This window comes from Mustela nigripes, chromosome 5 (assembly GCF_022355385.1).
Source record: "Mustela nigripes isolate SB6536 chromosome 5, MUSNIG.SB6536, whole genome shotgun sequence".
Lineage (NCBI taxonomy): Eukaryota > Metazoa > Chordata > Mammalia > Carnivora > Mustelidae > Mustela > Mustela nigripes.
Genome location: NC_081561.1, coordinates 34244260 through 34263350, shown reverse-complemented (window position 1 = coordinate 34263350; position 19091 = coordinate 34244260).

Sequence of the window (19091 nt, the reverse complement as noted above, 5' to 3'; positions counted from 1 at the left end):
CATATCTGTTCAAGGTTTTTAACAAGAACTTGATGAAAGATACTATAAAGATAGCAAACAAACTTAGGAAAAGATAATAATAATTAACATCATTAATCATGAGAAGACTAAAACCTTCTCATTAGGTACTACTAATTAGGTACTACTGCACACCTTTTAGAATGGCTGACAAGTCTTATCAAAGATACAGAGAAACTGGAACCCTCATATGCTGCTCATGGGCATTTAAAATATTTAAAATGATACAACTACTTTGGAAAACAATTTGACAGTTTCTTTTAAAAAATGAAATATATATATATATATATATATATATATATATATATATAAAATATGACTCAGCCTGTGTATTCCTATGTATTTACCCAAGAGAAATGAAAGTATGTGCCTTTTCTTCTGAGGTTATTCACTCTGATTTATTTGTTCTTCTGATCACTATTTAGTCTGACTCACACCTATCCATTCTTATCAGTTTACCTTTAGTTGTATACCTATCATGTTAAGTTGCTGTATAGTTTATAATATTAGCTGAACATTTTTTTTTACATTGCAATAAGTCCCCTACCCCAATTATGACATGGTTAATTCCTACTCACTAATTTACACATAGTGTAAATATTTTGATATATTTGTTTCAATTAATATCTAACCTTAACCCTGAAAATGGAGTTTGTCCATTTTCTACTAACTCATGCATACATTTATCAAAGTTGTTGATACAAAAGAAATCCTCTAAGGAAGTTAGTAAAGCTGGGTTATGGACACTGTGGAAGGTATGTGCTATGGTGAGTGCTATGAAGTGTGTAAACCTGGCAATTCATAGACCTGTACCCCTGGGGCTAATAATGCATTGTATGTTAATAAAAAATAAAAAAAATTTAAAAAGAATTTTAAAAAATAGACCACTTGAAAATCTGAAAAAAAATAAAAAACAGGTATCTTTAATCTTATCAAGTTATACTATTTCAGTCTACACTAAGTCATGGACACTTTATGCCTTAGAGATAGCAAAACTGAAATATTAGTAAATTTGAAAATTAAGTTATAAACCTTACTATATTTGAAAATTAGTATATTTGAAAATTTCTACGGAAATTTTATCAATTCCATTTTCAACCCTCCATTTTTTATCTGTAAAGTGGGGGTGATAATATTGCAAGAGATGTAAACTCCCACAAGGGGTCATTTACACAAATAAGCTTGTGATAAAATTGACCAAGCTAACTTTTTTGTGGATGGGAATGAGACATCTAAATTCTTGTAGAGTTATACAAGACTCAAACACATTATCACTTGGGCAGAAATAGCAAGAAGCCCTAACAACTCTAAGGACGGTCATGTAAATACTCAAGTTTGGACTCTCCGACAGATGTGTAAAAGAATCATAGAATATGAATTTGTTACTTTGCAACTCTGTCTTCCATTTAATGATTAGCTCTTACACAACTACTATCACAGATATATGTGTGTGCGTTTTTTTTTTTTTTTTGCAAATCTAACATATTTTCAGTGCATTTGTATTTTTAAATCTACAGATTTGTGTTCCAAATTTTTTAACTTTGATAGTGAAAATCGTAAGATATTGGCAGATGAGAATCACTGTTCATGAGATATACAAATATAGATAAACATTTTAATTCCACCTTACTGGTTTGTATCAATCTTGCCTCATTCTAATATGTAAAAATTTTGAATGGCATAAAATAAACTGATGTTATCATTAAAAGAAACATTCAGTTTCATTTTAAATTGTCTCATTTTAGTACTTATGGCTCCATATTCCCAGAATATTTCTATGCTCTGAAATTATTGTATCACATCATGAGTATAAGATCATATTTTCTAAGATTGATTTCTGATTCTAAGATGGAATGCTGCTATAGTGTCCAGATATTTAATGTTTTTGACAGACACACTATGCCTATGAAGTGGAATAAAATTTCTCAGAAATATTTTTAGTAATGCTTAGCTAATGTTTTTAAAATACTCCAGTGATTTGAAGAGAGTGACAGTTACCTAGTAGATGTTTTAGATCCAAATGTGGCTGGAAAAAATTCCATTATTATTACTAGTGTTAATGTTACACAGATTAAATTATAACTATCAATGGCCAATGTTTTCTAAAAGCTGAAATTCTAAAGAATATTCATGTTTATTTTAATGTTATATGTTTTGTTTGATGTGTAAGTATATCAATATTACAATTTTCTCAAAATGGATGGGAGTAAAATACATCCATAGAATGCCATAAGACATCAGAATTCATTCTAGAAATTACAAGCCACTGAGTTAGTGTAAGATAAATTTTTTTTTCCTTTCTTGTTAAAGAGTGTAGCAGAGCAGTTTCACTTTATTATATTTCCTTTTGCCTGATTATATTGTATTCCAACCTTGTAGCTTTTAAGGTTTCTTAAGGCAGTACCCATGATACCCCTCCTTTACATCATATACCATGACTATAGAACTATCATTTTTCTCTGTAGTTTTCTGGGAAGATAGGTAACCTAACCAGGCACGAACACTTTATAGTGTTCAAATCCACACTACAAGCCAAATGAGAAAATACCAGGTTTAACTGGTATCAACCACTAAGATGAAATCAAGACATCCCCAAGAGTGAACCACTACGGCTGACACTCCCTACTTCATAGCAAACACAAATAATAAATTTTTAAAAGATTTCATTTATTTGACAAACAGAGAGAGCGCATAAGCAAGGGGCAGGGGCAGCAGAAGAAAAGCAGATTCCCACTGAGCGGGCATCCCAGAACCTTGGGATCATGACCTGAGCCGAAGGCAGACACTTAACTGACTAAGCCACCCAGGCACCCTATAAATAACACTTAAAGGGACACCTAGAAGCAGTCTTTTTAATAGCATTCTGATCTTTATGTATCTAAAACTGAAAACCAGACTGTGGATACTGGAAATATATTACATGAACACATAAAGGCAGTGTCCAGAATTTACTTATAAATTGAACAATAAGTAATTGAATAATTACTTATTAATTGGGTGATCTTAGAAAAGTTTTTTATTTCTCGGAGCCTTATTCATCTATATAATAGTTATTGATACCAGTAGCACAGGTTGTTATGAAGCTTAAAAGACCTAAAGCATCTATAAAACAAATGAGATAACTCAACACCCAAAGAACAAATAATCCAATCAAGAAATGGGCAGAGGACATGAACAGACATTTCTGCAAAGAAGACATCCAGATGGCCAACAGACACATGAAAAAGTGCTCCATATCACTCGGCATCAGGGAAATACAAATCAAAACCACAATGAGATATCACCTCACACCAGTCAGAATGGCTAAAATCAATAAGTCAGGAAATGACAGATGCTGGCGAGGATGCGGAGAAAGGGGAACCCTCCTACACTGTTGGTGGGAATGCAAGCTGGTGCAGCCACTCTGGAAAACAGCATGGAGGTTCCTCAAAATGTTGAAAATAGAACTGCCCTATGACCCAGCAATTGCACTACTGGGTATTTACCCTAAAGATACAAACGTAGTGATCCAAAGGGGCACGTGCACTCGAATGTTTATAGCAGCAATGTCCACAATAGCCAAACTATGGAAAGAACCTAGATGTCCATCAACAGATGAATGGATAAAGAATATGTGGTATATATACACAATGGAATACTATGAAGCCATCAAAAGAAATGAAATCTTGCCATTTGCGACAACATGGATGGAACTAGAGCATATCATGCTTAGCGAAATAAGTCAAGCGGAGAAAGACAACTATCATATGATCTCCCTGATATGAGGAAGTGGTGATGCAACACGGGGGCTTAAGTGGGTAGAAGAAGAATCAATGAAACAAGATGGGATTGGGAGGGAGACAAACCATAAGTGACTCTTAATCTCACAAAACAAACTGAGGGTTGCTGGGGGGAGGGGGATTGGGAGAAGGGGGTGGGATTATGGACATTGGGGAGGGTATGTGCTTTGGTGAGTGCTGTGAAGTGTGTAAACCTGGCAATTCACAGACCTGTACCCCTGGGGATAAAAATATATGTTTATAAAAAATAAAAAAATTAAAAAATAATTAAAAAATAAAAAATAAATTAAAAAAACAAATGAGATAATAAAGAGCAACATTCTTTAAAGTATATTTTTAAAACCCTATTATTTCTACTTTTTAGGAGTTTTTCTAGATAGGCACACACTTTGTTTTCTTGAGATTTTATTTATTTATTTGACAGAGAGAGACACAACAAGAAAGGGAACACAAGCAAGGGGACTAAGAGAGGGAAAGCAGGCTTCCCACTCAGCAAGGAGGCAGATGCAGGGCTTGTTCGCAGGACTCTGGGATCATGACCTGGGACAAAGGCAGATGCTTAAGGGCTGAACCACCAAGGCACACTAAACATACACTTTTCATTTGGAAATACATTATGAAAAAATTCTTTTCCTAAAGTAAATATATATAATAGATTAGATATATGGATATAGATATTATATATCTAGCTCTATAGATATACAGATACATACAATGTGATCCTGTGTGAGTGATACTGTTTATTCAATAAGTATTTATTAAGTGCCTACTACATATGCCAGGCACCACACTAAGGGAAACAGTTGATCTGTGTTTCAACTTTAAAACTTGAAATTACCTTGAAATTCCAATGACAGTTAAAAGAACAATCAGCCCTGATGGCTAATGATGATGAAATTTTTTCATATGTCTGTTAGTCATTTGTATGTCTTCTTTGGAGACGTGTCTGTTCATATCTTCTGCCCATTTTTGGACATGATTATTTGTTTTTTGGGTGTTGAGTTCGAGGAGTTCTTTACAGATCTTGGATATCAGTCCTTTGTCTGTAGTGTCATTTGTAAATATCTTCTCCCATTCCTTGGGTTGCCTCTTTGTTTTCTTGACTGTTTCCTTTGCTCTGCAGAAGCTTTTGATCTTGAAGTCCCAAAAGTTCATTTTCATTTTTGTTTCCTTTGCCTTTGGAGACATATCTTGAAAGAAGTTGCTGTGGCTCATGTTGAAGAGGCTATTGCCTACGTTCTCCTCTAGGATTTTGATACATTCCTGCCTCACGTTGAGATCTTTTATCTGTTTCGAGTTTATCTTTTTGTATAGTGTAAAAGAATGGTCAAGTTTTATTCTTCTACATATAGCTGTCCAATTTTCCCAGCACCATCTATTGAAAAGACTGTCTTTTTTCACACTGTGTATTTTTTCCTCCTTTGTCGAAAATTATTTGACCATAGAGTTGAGAGTCTATATCTGGGCTCTCTACTCTGTTCCACTGGTCTATGTGTCTGTTTTTATGCCAGTACCATGCTGTCTTGGTGATCACAGCTTTGTAGTAAATCTTGAAATCAGGCAACATGATGCCCCCAGCTTTCCCTCCCCGCAACATTTCCTTAGCAATTCAGGGTCTCTTCTGGTTCCATACAAATTTTGGGATTGTTTGCTAGAGAATTTTGAAAAATGCTGGCGGAATTTTGATTAGGATGGCATTGAAAGTATAAATTTCTTTGAGCAATATGGACATTTTAACAATGTTTATTCTTCTGATCCATGAGCATGGAATGATTTTCCATCTTTTTGTTTCTTCTTCAATTTCTTCTGTGAGTGTTCTGTAGTTCCTTGAGTATAGATCCTTTACCTCTTTGGTTAGGTTTATTCCCAGGTATCTTATGGTTCAAGGTACTATAGTAAATGGAATAAATTCTCTAATTTTCTTTTCTGTATTTTAATTGTTAGTGTATAAGAGAGAAACTGATTTCTGTACACTGATTTTTGTATCCTTCCACATTACTGAATTGCTGTATGAGTTCTAGTAGTTGGGGGTGGAGTCTTTTTTCCATATAAAGGATCATATCATCTGCAAAGAGAGAGAATTTGACTTCTCATTGCCTGTTTTAATACCTTTTATTTCTTTTTGTTGTCTGATTGCTGTTGCTAGGGTTTCTAGTACTGTGTTGAACGAGAGTGGTGAGAGTGGATATCCTTATCATGTTCCATATCTCAAAGGGAAGACTGTCAGCTTTTCCCCATTGAGGATGATATTCACTGTGGATTTTTCATAGATATCTTTTATGAGGTTGAGGAATGTACCCACTGCCCCTATAATTTGAAGGGTTTTAATCAGGAAAGGATGCTGTATCTTGTCAAATGCTCTTTCTGCATCAATTGAGAGGATCTTGTGGTTCTTCTCTCTTCTTTTTTTTTTTTTTCTCTCTTCTCTTATTGATTTGTTCTATCACATTGATTGATTTGCGAACATTGAACCACTCTTGTATCCCATGGATAAAACCCACCTGGTCATGGCAGATAATCTTTTTTATGTACTGTTGGATCCAATTAGCTAGGATCTTGTTGACAATCTTAGCATCCATATTCATCAGGGATATTGGCCTGAAATTCTTCTTTTTGGTGAGGTCTTTGCCTGGTTTGGGCATCAGGATGATGTTGTCTTCATAAAAATGGTCTGGAAGTTTTCCTTCTGTTTCTATTTTTTGAAACAGCTTCAGAAGAATAGGTATTATTTCTTCTTTGAATGTTTGGTAGAATTCTCCAGGGAATCTGTCATGTCCTGGGCTCTTGTTTTTTAGGAGGTTTTTGATCACTGCTTCAGGGAGACTGAAATCAAAACCACATTGAGATACCACCTGCCACCAGTTAAAATGGCCAAAATTAACAAGGCAATAAGCAATAAGTGTTGGAGAGGATGTGGAGAAAGGGGAACCCTCTTACACTGTTGGTGGGAATGCAAGTTGGTGCAGCCACTTTGGAAAACAGCATGGAGATTCCTTAAGAAATTAAATACAGAGATACCCTATGACCCTGCAATTTCACTACTGAGTATTTACCCCAAAGATACAGATGTAGTGAAAAGAAGGGGCATTGGCACCCCAATGTTAATAGCAGCAATAGCCACATTTGCCAAATGTAGAAAGAGCCAAGATGTCCTTCAACAGATGAGTGGATAAAGAAGATATGGTCCATATATACAATGGAGTCTTATGCCTCCATCAAGAAGGATGAATACCCAACTTTTGTATCAACATGGGTGAAACTGGAAGAGATTATGCTGAGTGAAATAAGTCAAGCAGAGAGAGTCAATTATCATATGATTTCACTTGCTTGTGGAGCATAAGGAATAACATGGAGGACATTGGGGGATGGAGAGGAGAAGAGTAGGGGGAAATCAGAGGGGAAGACAATCCATGAGAGACTGTGGATTCTGAGAAACAAACTAAGGGTTTTGGAGGGGAGGGGGTTAAAGGGTTGGGTAAGCCTGGTCGTGGGTATTATGGAGGGCTCCTATTGCATGGAGCACTGGATGCGATGCATAAATAATGAATTTTAGAACACTGAAAAAAAAATCAGCCCCAAAGTAATATGTGAGAAAGTACAGTTTCTTTGCACTTTTAAGAGAATTGAAAGTCATTCCCTTCTAACTGGAGAGACAATGACAGAGGGTCACTCTCAGAGGTGATGCAAAGAGCCTCATCTCTAAAGGAAGCTACATGGAATTTTGATGCCCAGGACAGAGGTTTATAAGCCTGGCCATCCAATATAGAATCCAGAAGGCCAAGTCTTGTCTTGTCTTGTCTTCTCTTGTCTTGTCTTCTCTTCTTTTTTCTTTTTTTCTTTATTTTCTTTTTTTTGTTGTTTTGTATTGTTTTTGTGTTTGTTTTTGTTTTACTGTTAAAGGGGAAAAGATTAAGACTCATAAGACATGATACAATGTCAAGTGAAAAAGACCAGAGCACAGGAGTATCTCTTCGTTGGTTACAACAATTCTTACATATGGACAAACTGGAAAAGGTGTGGGAAAATGAAAGTAGTTGATATGTCAGCATAAGCACATTGTGAATAAATTTTCCTCCTACTTGATATCTTGTATTGTTGCAGTAAAGTTGCTTTGGCAATAAGTACAGGTCAAGAGAAAGCACGAATAAAGACAAAGAAGTAAAGAAAGATTGTGAAACTGCCATGGGCAAGTGAGAAAATATTGAATTGAAATAAAAAGTAGTTTATTTAGAACATCATCCTGAAATACCATTAACGTGGAAACTCAATCTGTAGGTCAAAACACCATTAATAAATTAAACATTCTGTCTTCACTACTCACCTCTGTTCCCTCACTGTAGAACTTTGTCTCTCCACCATGAGATCCTTTTCCCTCTCTTGCCACCAGACTTCTGCAACACCTCTAGGGCCACAACTCCCTAAGGGACAGGGAGTTTGGCAAAATCACTGGTGCAAAGTTAAGGCTAATGAAAAAGAGTTCTGTTAGTTCAACAGGTATGGACCAGCCTAGATCTACTTCTCATTTGTAACTTTATTTTACAGAAAATTCTACTTGGTGGGTAAATTTTCCTATGAACTTCAGACTTTAACTTTCAAAGGAACTTTAAAAACAAAATCTGTTCTTGCCTGTGCCTTGCGATACCATATAATGCATGTATTCAAATGTTTTACTCAAATGTCATATAATAGTAGTCAATTAATAAATAAATCAGCTTCCTACTTATGCTTACAAAATCCGAAAGAACTACTACATTAGCATTTTTAAATTGAGTTCTTTCCTTTATAAACTTGTGAAATGGTTGGCTCATAAGCCATCATATACAGATAATATCTGTACATCTGAGAGAGATGGGAAATAATATGGCCCAGGTGTTTTTCACCAGAATGGTCAGTTCTGCTGGAACAGGACTATACTGTATTCTTATAAACACAAAAATGATAGGTGTGGTGTATAAATGCTACATTATACATAAAGAACTACACAGAGAAATTAATCTAGATTGTCACCTAAGTCTTAGTATTGCAAGGTCCTTTAAATGAAGTTTCAGCCAACTAAATAATTTGGAAATCTGTAATTTATCTATTTGTTCCTTTTTGTAGCTTTTGATACTCCAGGCAATTACGAAAAGAACTTAGTATATAATGTGGTAGCAACTGCCTTTTACCTAAGAACAGTGTCTTTAGAGAAATATGAGGAAAATATTCACCTCGTGCTTTTACCAATGATGTTTCTCCACTAGGGCAGTCACCAATCCACTCTGGAAACTTCTGCCAACCGATTTTGTCCACATTTTCATTCTTAGAACATTATTACACATTCCTTTATGCATGGTTGTTTCCTAAATGTTCTATGTCTGTGTATGTAATCTGTCAAATTAGATTGTTGTTTCTAGGGAGCGAGCATGACTTCCAAGTTTTGCATGTCCCCTCTGAAATGGATCTTAAATACATCCTTGAATAGTTTAATTGCTTAATGTTAAAGATAGGAAAATATTCATATCGTTTAGAAAATTTTACTACTGGGGCACCTGGGTGGCTCAGCCGTTAAGCGTCTGTCTTCTGCTGGGGTCATGATCCCAGGACCAGCCCTGGGAGGGAGCCCTGAATCAGGCTTCCTGCTTAACAGGAAGCCTGCTTCTCCCTCTCCCACTCCTCCTTCTTATGCTCACTCTCCTGCTGTCTCTCTCTGTGTCAAATAAATAAATAATTTTTTAAAAGAAAATTTTACTACTAAGAATAATGTAGTTCTTTTTTTTTTTTAAAGATTATTTATTTATTTGACAGAGAGAGATCACAAGTAGTCAGAGAAGCAGGCAGAGAGAGGAGGGAGCAGGCTCCCTGCTGAGCACAGAGCCTGATGTGGGACTCGATCCCAGGACCCTGAGATCATGACCTGAGCCGAAGGCAGCAGCTTAACCCACTGAGCCACCCAGGTGCCCCAGAATAACGTATTTCTTTGCAAAGAAACCAAGTGGCCTAAATTTGAATAGTTGTCCCTGATGAAGTAGAATAGGTATCTCTTGAGAACACTTGTGCCAGGGCACCTGGGCAGCTGTCAGTTAAGTGTCTGCCTTGGGCTCATTATTATGCCAGGGTCCTGGAATGAGCCCCACATTGGGCTCTCTGCTCAGCAAGGGCCTGGTTCTCCCTCTGCCTCCTGCTACCCCTGCATGTACTCACTCTCTTTCTCTGTGTCATAAATAAATACAATCTTAAAAAAAAAAAAAAAAAAAAGAACACGTGCCATCATGTCTGCTCTGTGGGCACAGGAATGGTGAGGCACTCACAGTCCCTCTCCAGGCCTGAGGCCCTCATTCCCCAGATGCTGGAAGCATTGCCAGCTGAAAGTACACACCTGAGGTGGTCTCCATAAGTAACCCTAGACCATGAACAACTGCCTAGCTGAAGGCTGTTCTCTCTCCCCTTCAACAGCCACTTACCTCCTTCCCCAAATGAGGACTGTTGTGAAGGGCCATGCCTGCTCCCATGAGCTCAGTGGGCTCAGGAAAGGCCCCTCTTGTACTAGCATCTCTCTGCCCATGCCTGCCTCCCTCACTTCCTTCCAGGAGGTTCCCAAGGCACTGTTGAATGACACTCTGCACACAGACCTCTGTCTCCATGTCTGATGCCCAAGACTCAAAGTGTGCCAGTCCTGTTTTATGATCCAAGAGAAAAGAAATATAGGAAAGAAAAACAATGTGTCCACAAGCAAACTATACCTCCAAAATATCTGTATATGACATTATGTGTTTCTGTAAGTGAAAAAGAATAGCAGCTAGAATGGTTCAATCTTTTATTTCTCCTGTGGTTGCTCAGTTTGGGCCCTTCCTTGTCACGTATTAAAACTATGTGAATTCATTAAACACAACTATAGAAACTCCTTACCCATAATGTGTGTGCCAAAGAAAATGTACTCTTATCCCTCAAGCAGAGCTAATGGGTATCTACTGAGACATTTAAAAGCACTATTACAAGATGAAAAAAGAAGTCTATAATAAAAAGAAATCGGTAATACTTCCTTTTGTCCTTTGTGCAGCATAACCTAGAATTTGGGATGGAAATATAGTTATATATACTTATTTTTCTGGCTAATTTCTCAAACTCCAAATTACCCTTATTAGCAGGAAGTCCAGTGTCTCAATTTTGAAGCTGGGAAGGGTTTCAAAGAGAAGTTGAGCTATAACATTTTATTTCTTTAATAAATGTCTGAACCAAGTAGGATAAAATAGTAATATGCACTAATTCTGAGCAGATGCATATATGTATTTGTATTACTTTTGGTACATTTCTTGTATCTATGAAAATCTTCATGAAAGATAGATGACTAACCTTATATTCAGGAGAATCAATACAATCTTGATTCACCGGGCACCCAGTAACATGTGAAAGAGATAATTTTATTTATATTAAAATGATTTATATGGGAATCAGTTCAGCCTGAATTCCTCTAAGGAGCTCCCTGAGTAGTAATTGCCTAGCTGGGGGTATTGCCAACGTATCATCACTTTGCCAAGGACAGTGGCCATGTCCTGTCTCTCTGACCTTGTAACTGAGACATAATCTGTTCTGTATTTGCCCATCAACCCAGGTACCTCTCATACATCTGAACCATGACTTCATGCAGGACTCACTTCCAGTCATGAGGGTCAGTTCTAAATTTCATATACATTGGCACTTCTTACCCCCTCTTTCTTTCCTTCCTTTTTATCTTACTTTCAATAGGCCTCAATTTTCATGTCAGAGTCAACGTTTTCCCTGTTTTTATACACTTAAATTTCAAAGAACTCCAATCAGCACATTTCGAAGTGTGCAAATGCCCTAGTAAATGAAAAAGAAATGTGAACAAGTCTTTATAAAGAAAGAGGGATGCCTGGGTGTTTAAGCATCCAACTCTTGATTTTGGCTCAGCTCATAATCTCGGGGTCATGGGATTGAACCCTGTGCTGGGCTCGTGCTCAGCATAGAGTCTGCTTGAAATTTCTCTCTCCCTCTACCCCTCTCCCAGCTCACACACTCTCTTTTTCTCTCTCTCTCTCAAATAAATAAAATAACAAAACCTTTAAAATAACTAATAAATCCAAAACGTCTAAAGTATATATTAGAAAGTTTTCTAGCCATCCAAAATAATAAAATTAAAATGCATACTTAAAGATATCTAGGAAATTTGGTAATGGGGCTCTTCTTCTCATTAAAGCTTAAACATGTCACTTGCATGTTTAGTTTATTTCCATAGTTTCTATTTCCATAACCATGGTCTCTAAATGGGGGTGCATGCACCTCGGAGGGAAAAATAATCTTTTGGAGTGTAAGAAGAAAATATGAAAAAATTTATATTCATTATGCTTTATTTTTTATATTTAAAAAGAAATCAGTTACATTGTATTGATACATGATATGTAGCTAGGCCCTGGTGTCCTCCTTCAGTTCCACTGGTCATATATGGTCACAGAAAGAGTTCAGAGGCAAGTGTTGGGTTGCTACAGTGCTGATTGATGATGACACCCTCCTTCTTTCATTTACTTTCAGTGTATTGCAATGAAGTATAGTTTATACCTATTAGCAAATGAACATGTCATTTTTATTACTTAATCTTTACTAAATCTCAAAAATAATTGTCAAGGTGCTTAAAAAAATTTCTCCAGGAAATCATTGATTGAAGCACAAAAGAGCAATTAAAAATTATAGAGCTGAAATACCTTCTTCTTCCCTTAACACAAGTTTTCTCCCAGCCATATCACAAGGAAAACAGAAGGATGGGCTACTATGATTTGGAAAGATAGTAGGCAAAAAAGCTCAAATTATCAAGATAATTTAAAGTACTTATTTCCATCTGCCATAATTATAGATGAGGCTCCCAGCAATACTGTGCTTTGAGATATAAGCTAATGGTGATGTAAAGCCATCCTGATTACCAAACCCCTTAAAGCTACATTTTATTTCATCTTTAGCACATGCCCTTAAAATTTTTATTTTTATTTGTGTTTAGTAATGTAGACTCAATAGCTATTTATTAGTTCTTTCTGTGCCAGATACACTTATGGACACTTGAGAGACAGCTATAAATAAAACTCATGTTTTTAAAACTACCCTATGTAATTCACACACAGTTACATATATAAATGAAAATTACATATATTGGAGGACTGCCTGTTTTTTCATTTAACAAATTTCGTGTCATTGGAAAAGTTTTTATACCACTGGTATTCAAAGGAATGACTTCCATGGCATGCAAGAACTTTTCTCCATATGTGAACTTAATTCTTGCCATTTACAGTCTCAGATTTCACTCCCCTGTAATTGTGACATATTTGCACTTCTTCAAACATTTCATTATACTATGCTTTCCTCGGCGCTTTGTGTCTCTCTTCCCTCTGACTGGAGTACTTGGTCTATCCCTTTTTCCCTTACCTTTTTGTTTCTCACATCTCTTTTCTTATCTCTCAACACCCAGCTCTGTCTCTATTCTTTGTGTGACCACATGTGTTGTTCCAGAATGAATCAATTCTTTTACTATGCCCTCCTCCATCACTGTGACTATATCTGAGCAAAGATCACACTGTTCTCACCCTCCTTATGTGTTGCCGATATCCTTGAGATCTCCTTTACCTCCCAGCCTAGTCCCATACCTGACATCCTGTATGCCCAATAAACATGTTAAGCAAATTCTATTAAACTAACCTCCAAATGGCTTTTAGATAACTGAAGTTTAACTTCCTTTGTTTATTTCATGAAAGAAATTTAACAAAAGGACTTGACTTGGTGGTTTTCCAAGAGAATAGATGTCTGGTCAACTTGAAGTTAATAGATGTTTCTACATCACTTGCTATCTTGATCTGACAATATCTAAATGTATTTACCTGGTTCTTGTGTGGCACTCGCTGTTCTACAAACAAAATGGTTTAAATTTGTGTGGTAGACTAATAATATTATACGGAACAAGATTATTAGAAGTTGCATGTCATCTTTTTCACTTCTAAGAAGCAAGTTGAATTAGAGAGGCAATGTGCTCCCTTCTTTTATTGAAAAGTCACTTTTGAAAATGATGACCACAGAATACATGCTTTGACACTATGAATACTGATGATGGACGTCACATCGCAGGAACCCAAGTTGTGTAGTCATCAAAATGCAAATAAATTTCAATGACCCAGGCTTCCATTTGACATTTTGGTGAGCTGTTTCTTGCCTCTGGCTGAACTGTCCCTTGTATGGCCTTTGCTGCTGCAGACCGTCTTACACTGCATACCAAGATGGATTTCAAAAGACTCCAGCGATCTCTGCAGCAAGTAAGAAAACATTATGGTGATCCATTAAGAATTGAAGGATGAAATTCTCCTGGTAATTTTAGTCACCCAATTCTGAGAGAGAGAAAGAGAAGAGACTGGGAAAGAGTATTAATGAGGTTCAGCTGAAGCCCTGACTCCAATAAAAAATATGCAGAAAGCAACAGGAAATACCCAACAGAAAATATTTCAGGGCACGACTTCTTTTGTTCTCATTACTTTGACAATAAATCTTAATATTTTCCAGAAATTTGGATGAATATGATAAGCAACTATGTTTATAGTAATGTGATTACATTTGCTAAATTAGAAACAGCAAGGAGGTCATGTAGTCTCTGCGATTTTGGGAAACAATGAACAACCAAAAGGCTGGTATCTATAGAAATTCCAGACTACTGTTAACCCCACTAGTTCTTCTTATACTTGAACTAAAGGAAAGATTCCATGTTCTGTGAAATCATCTTGTTGAGCTACCTTAGTTTATTTGGCTATGTTCTATTGCGTCCTTAAAAATTCTCAAAAATGCTACATTTATTATACATTTTATACACATCTACATATAAATTTTCTACTTGTCACTTCAGTGTTCAGTAGGTTGGCTTCATCAAAGATAGATCATTGGAGTCATTTATCATCTGGTTTCTTCACTATATGATAAACCTTTCTAAGAGTTACGTCTTTAAAGTGATCTATTATTGTGGTCCAAGTACAGAGTACCAAATGATTTTTTTTTAAAGATTTTATTTATTTATTTGACAGAGAGAGATCACAAGTAGGCAGAGAAGCAGGCAGAGAGAGAAAGAGGAGGAAACGGGCTCCCTGCTGAGCAGAGAGCCCGATGCGGGACTCAATCCCAGGACCCTGAGATCATGACCTGAGCCGAAGGCAGCGGCTTAACCCACTGAGCCACCCAGGCGCCCCCAAATGATTTTTTTTTAACATGTGAAAACAAATGTTAAAGCCAATATCATAAGTAATGACATAAATGAATCAACATGGGCTTTTGTAGTGAATATGCATGGTGAAAGAGAAACCCAAGCGGTGGCCACCATAATAACGTCAGCCAGCAGCTTTATGCATTTTTTTCTCTTCAGTAGAATTCTTTTCATTATATGACATCTCATGCCAAAACAATTAAAGAAGATAGATCAGGTGGAGCCTCTGTGGTGGAACCTGAATTTTGGGTACTAGATCTCTTTCTTTCTACTGAAAACTCTCACTTACCCTAACCAGGCTCCCTGAGGAGCTGCCACTGAGCAGCTCCTAGAACTTCAAGGTGAAACTACTGTTTTAAAGTATAAGATATTTTCAGGAAACAGAACAATACCCCTAGAAAACTTCTCATGTGTTGGGTATTTTACATTTGCATCCTTATTTAATCCCCAAATCAATGTTGTAAATGGGATATTTATCCTCTTCTTGCACCAGGGAAGCTGAAAATCAACAGGATGTAGCCATTTACCTGGGCAGGCTGCTTTGAGCAGCATGACTGAGATTTCAGTCTAATTCTGCTCACTCCAAAAGCTGACTTTCTTTTAGTCTATTTCCTGGGGAAAAAAATAAAGAGATGGGAAAGAGACAACAGTGCTATGATTAGACCCTCCTATAAGAATTTATCTTTAGATATTAAAAAAGAAAAAGCATTTGCTATTCTCTAGGCTAAAGACACTCAGTCATTAAGTTAGTAACTGAGAGTTGAGTAGTGTTCTCTGTTAAGGTCCGTAGAACGGTCACAAGGTAAAAGATGTATTTTTAGTCAAAACCTGTGTGTACACAGAAGTGTTATGGGCTCTCAACAAAGGTGGGGTGGTGGGGAACAATTTTTCACTGCTAAACTGTGAGGCAAATGTTGAGCTGTGGATTTTCAAGCATGATCGTATATTACAATTACCTGGGAAGATTCCTAAACAAAATGATGCCTTGGCCCCACCCATGGATTCTAATCATTAGTGGGGGTTGGGATCTAGGCATTTTTTTAAAAATTTATTTTTATTTATTTATTTTCGGGTGTGGGGCAGAGGGAGAGGGAGAATCCTAAGCAGACCTCTCACTGAGCACAGAGCCCAAATGGACTCAACCTCATGACCTGAGACCATGACCCAAGCCAAAATCAAGAGTTTGACACCCAATGGACTGAGCCACCCAGGTGCCCCATGGGTTATTAGTGTTTTTAAAAGGCATTTATATTAAATACGGGAAATTAATACTGGGTGTCAATTATACTCAAATAAAAAAATTTTTAAGTAAATAATAAAAGTGGTTTATAGGGTAGTCAGAGCTAATGTCAAGAAAGAACTCATTTGGGGAAAGCTTAACTATAAAGGTCCGATGTTACCTGGGCTGCAATGAAGGAGATGTTAGAAAACATGGATATGATGTATAAGAGAAGTTTAAAAGCATCTTTATTTCTTTGATGGAAAAAAAAGTAAGAAAACTCAAAGATTTTTAGAAGACTCCTTCCAAAAGGAGGTCTCCATCTAAAATGTTGGCTAACTTCTGAACTATTGTTCAACTTTCTACCTTTAATGTCTATGTCAAAATTTTAAGGCAGAACAAAGAAAATTAGGAAACTCACTTGCAGATTAAAGCAACTGAATTATACTATTATGGATTTTCTTCCTGATTTTAATTGTTTTAATTTTCATAATGTGAGAATATTTCCAAATATTAGAACATACTGTTAATAATCACACTATTTTTATTATAAAAATTATCCTTAATGGTTTAAAAGATTGGATCACAGCTGTTCTGAAAAGATATTATTCTACATCACAAAAAGAATGAATTTTTCCAACATTATTTATCCAACAATAATATTGGATGACAATAAAACATTTCATCAAAAATGTTTAAGCATTCAAAGATTAATGAAGATAATGAGCAACTAATGGGTTATATGCAAGACTTAGAACATTATCCCATTCAAACAAAATTTACCTGAATGGCATTCTCAAACACAAGCTCCTTGGAAACTTTAGAAGAATTTGTAAAAATATCTCCTGTTGAAATAACTTCCTGCATCTGTGAGTGATTAGAATATGAAAAATCAATGTAGAATGCAAATAAGTGGAATAAACATTTGACCAAAAAACCTAAGGCCCTACTTTGATACAGCCTCTAAGTCTGTGAGGAAGAGTGCATATAGCAAAGAACATAACCAGTTAGAATATACTTTCTGGCCAGGGTTTCTGAGTCTAATGTGCCTGACATAAAGTAAGATTTCCTAAGTTTCATAAATGTGTGTCCCTATATACACCACAGATAAAAACGAGGTCTCAATAACTTTTCTTTCTTTGATTCCTTTTTAGACTCACTCTCCTCACTTTGCCACTTGCTGTTAATTGTTCAGCGCCTCCCGTGAAGATGGGACTTGCTTCCCCAGATGCCGTGACCTGAAGATGGGACTTGATTCCCCAGATGCCATGACCTCAGAGAGGAATAGAACCATTCCTTTGCCACTTGTTACTTTTCAAGCAGAGAAAGACAACTATCATATGATCTCCCTGATATGAGGAAGTGGTGATGCAACATGGGAGCTTAAGTGAGTAGAAGAAGAATCTGAATTCCTTCTTAAGAACTTCCCAGCATCTGTGCCATGCATGGCGACAGGACTACATTTTATGCCAGATAATCAGGAATTTGCTTTATAGAAACTCTCCAGATAAGTGCTAAGTATGCTGTGAACTCTGTGACACATTCATTTTATAGAATTTAGTCCATCATTTTGTAAGTCTTTCTCACTGTTATCAATAATAGGATTAAATTACACACAATTAAAAATTTGAAAAACTAGGACATAAAATCAATGCACAGAAATCAGTTGCATTTCTCTACATCAACAACAAGATAGAAGAAAGAGAAATTAAGGAGTCAATCCCATTTACAATTGCACCCAAAACCATAAGATACCTAGGAATAAACCTAACTAAAGAGGCTAAGAATCTATACTCAGAAAACTATAAAGTACTCATTAAAGAAATTGAGGAAGACACAAAGAAATGGAAAAACGTTCCATGCTCCTGGATTGGAAGAACAAATATTGTGAAAATGTTCATGCTACCTAAAGCAATCTACACATTTAATGCAATTCCTTTCAAAGTACCATCCATCTTTTTCAAAGAAATGGAACAAATAATCCTAAAATTTATAAGGAACCAGAAAAGACCTCGAATAGCCAAAGGAATATTGAAAAAGAAAGCCAAAGTTGGTGGCATCACAATTCCAGACTTCAAGCTCTATTACAAAGCTGTCATCATCAAGACAGCATGGTATTGGAACAAAAACAGACACATAGATCAATGGAACAGAATAGAAAGCCCAGTAATAGACCCTCAACTCTATGGTCAACTAATCTTTGACAAAGCAGGAAAGAATGTCCAATGGAAAAAAGACAGTCTCTTCAACAAGTGGTGTTGGGAAAATTGGACAGCCACATGCAGAAAAATGAAATTGGACCATTTCCTTACACCACACACAAAAATAGACTCAAAATGGATGAAGGACCTCAATGTGAGAAAGGACTCCATCAAAATCCTTGAGGAGAACACAGGCAGGAACCTCTTCGACCTCAGCCACAGCAACATCTTCCTAGGAACATTGCCAAAGGCAAGGGAAGCAAGGGCAAAAATGACATTGGGATTTCATCAAGATCAAAAGCTTTTGCCCAGCAAAGGAAACAGTTAACAAAACCAAAAGACAATTGACAGAATGGGAGAAGATATTTGCAAACGACTTATCAGATAAAGGGCTAGTGTCCAAAATCTATAAAGAACTTAGCAAACTCAACATCCGAAGAACAAATAATCCAATCAAGAAATGGGCAGAGAACATGAACAAACATTTCTGCAAAGAAGACATCCAGATGGCCAACAGACACATGAAAAACTGCTCCATGTCACTCGGCATCAGGGAAATACAAATCAAAACCACAATGAGCTATCACCTCACAGCAGTCAGAATGGCTAAAATTGACAAGTCAGGAAATGACAGATGCTGGTGAGGATGTGGAGAA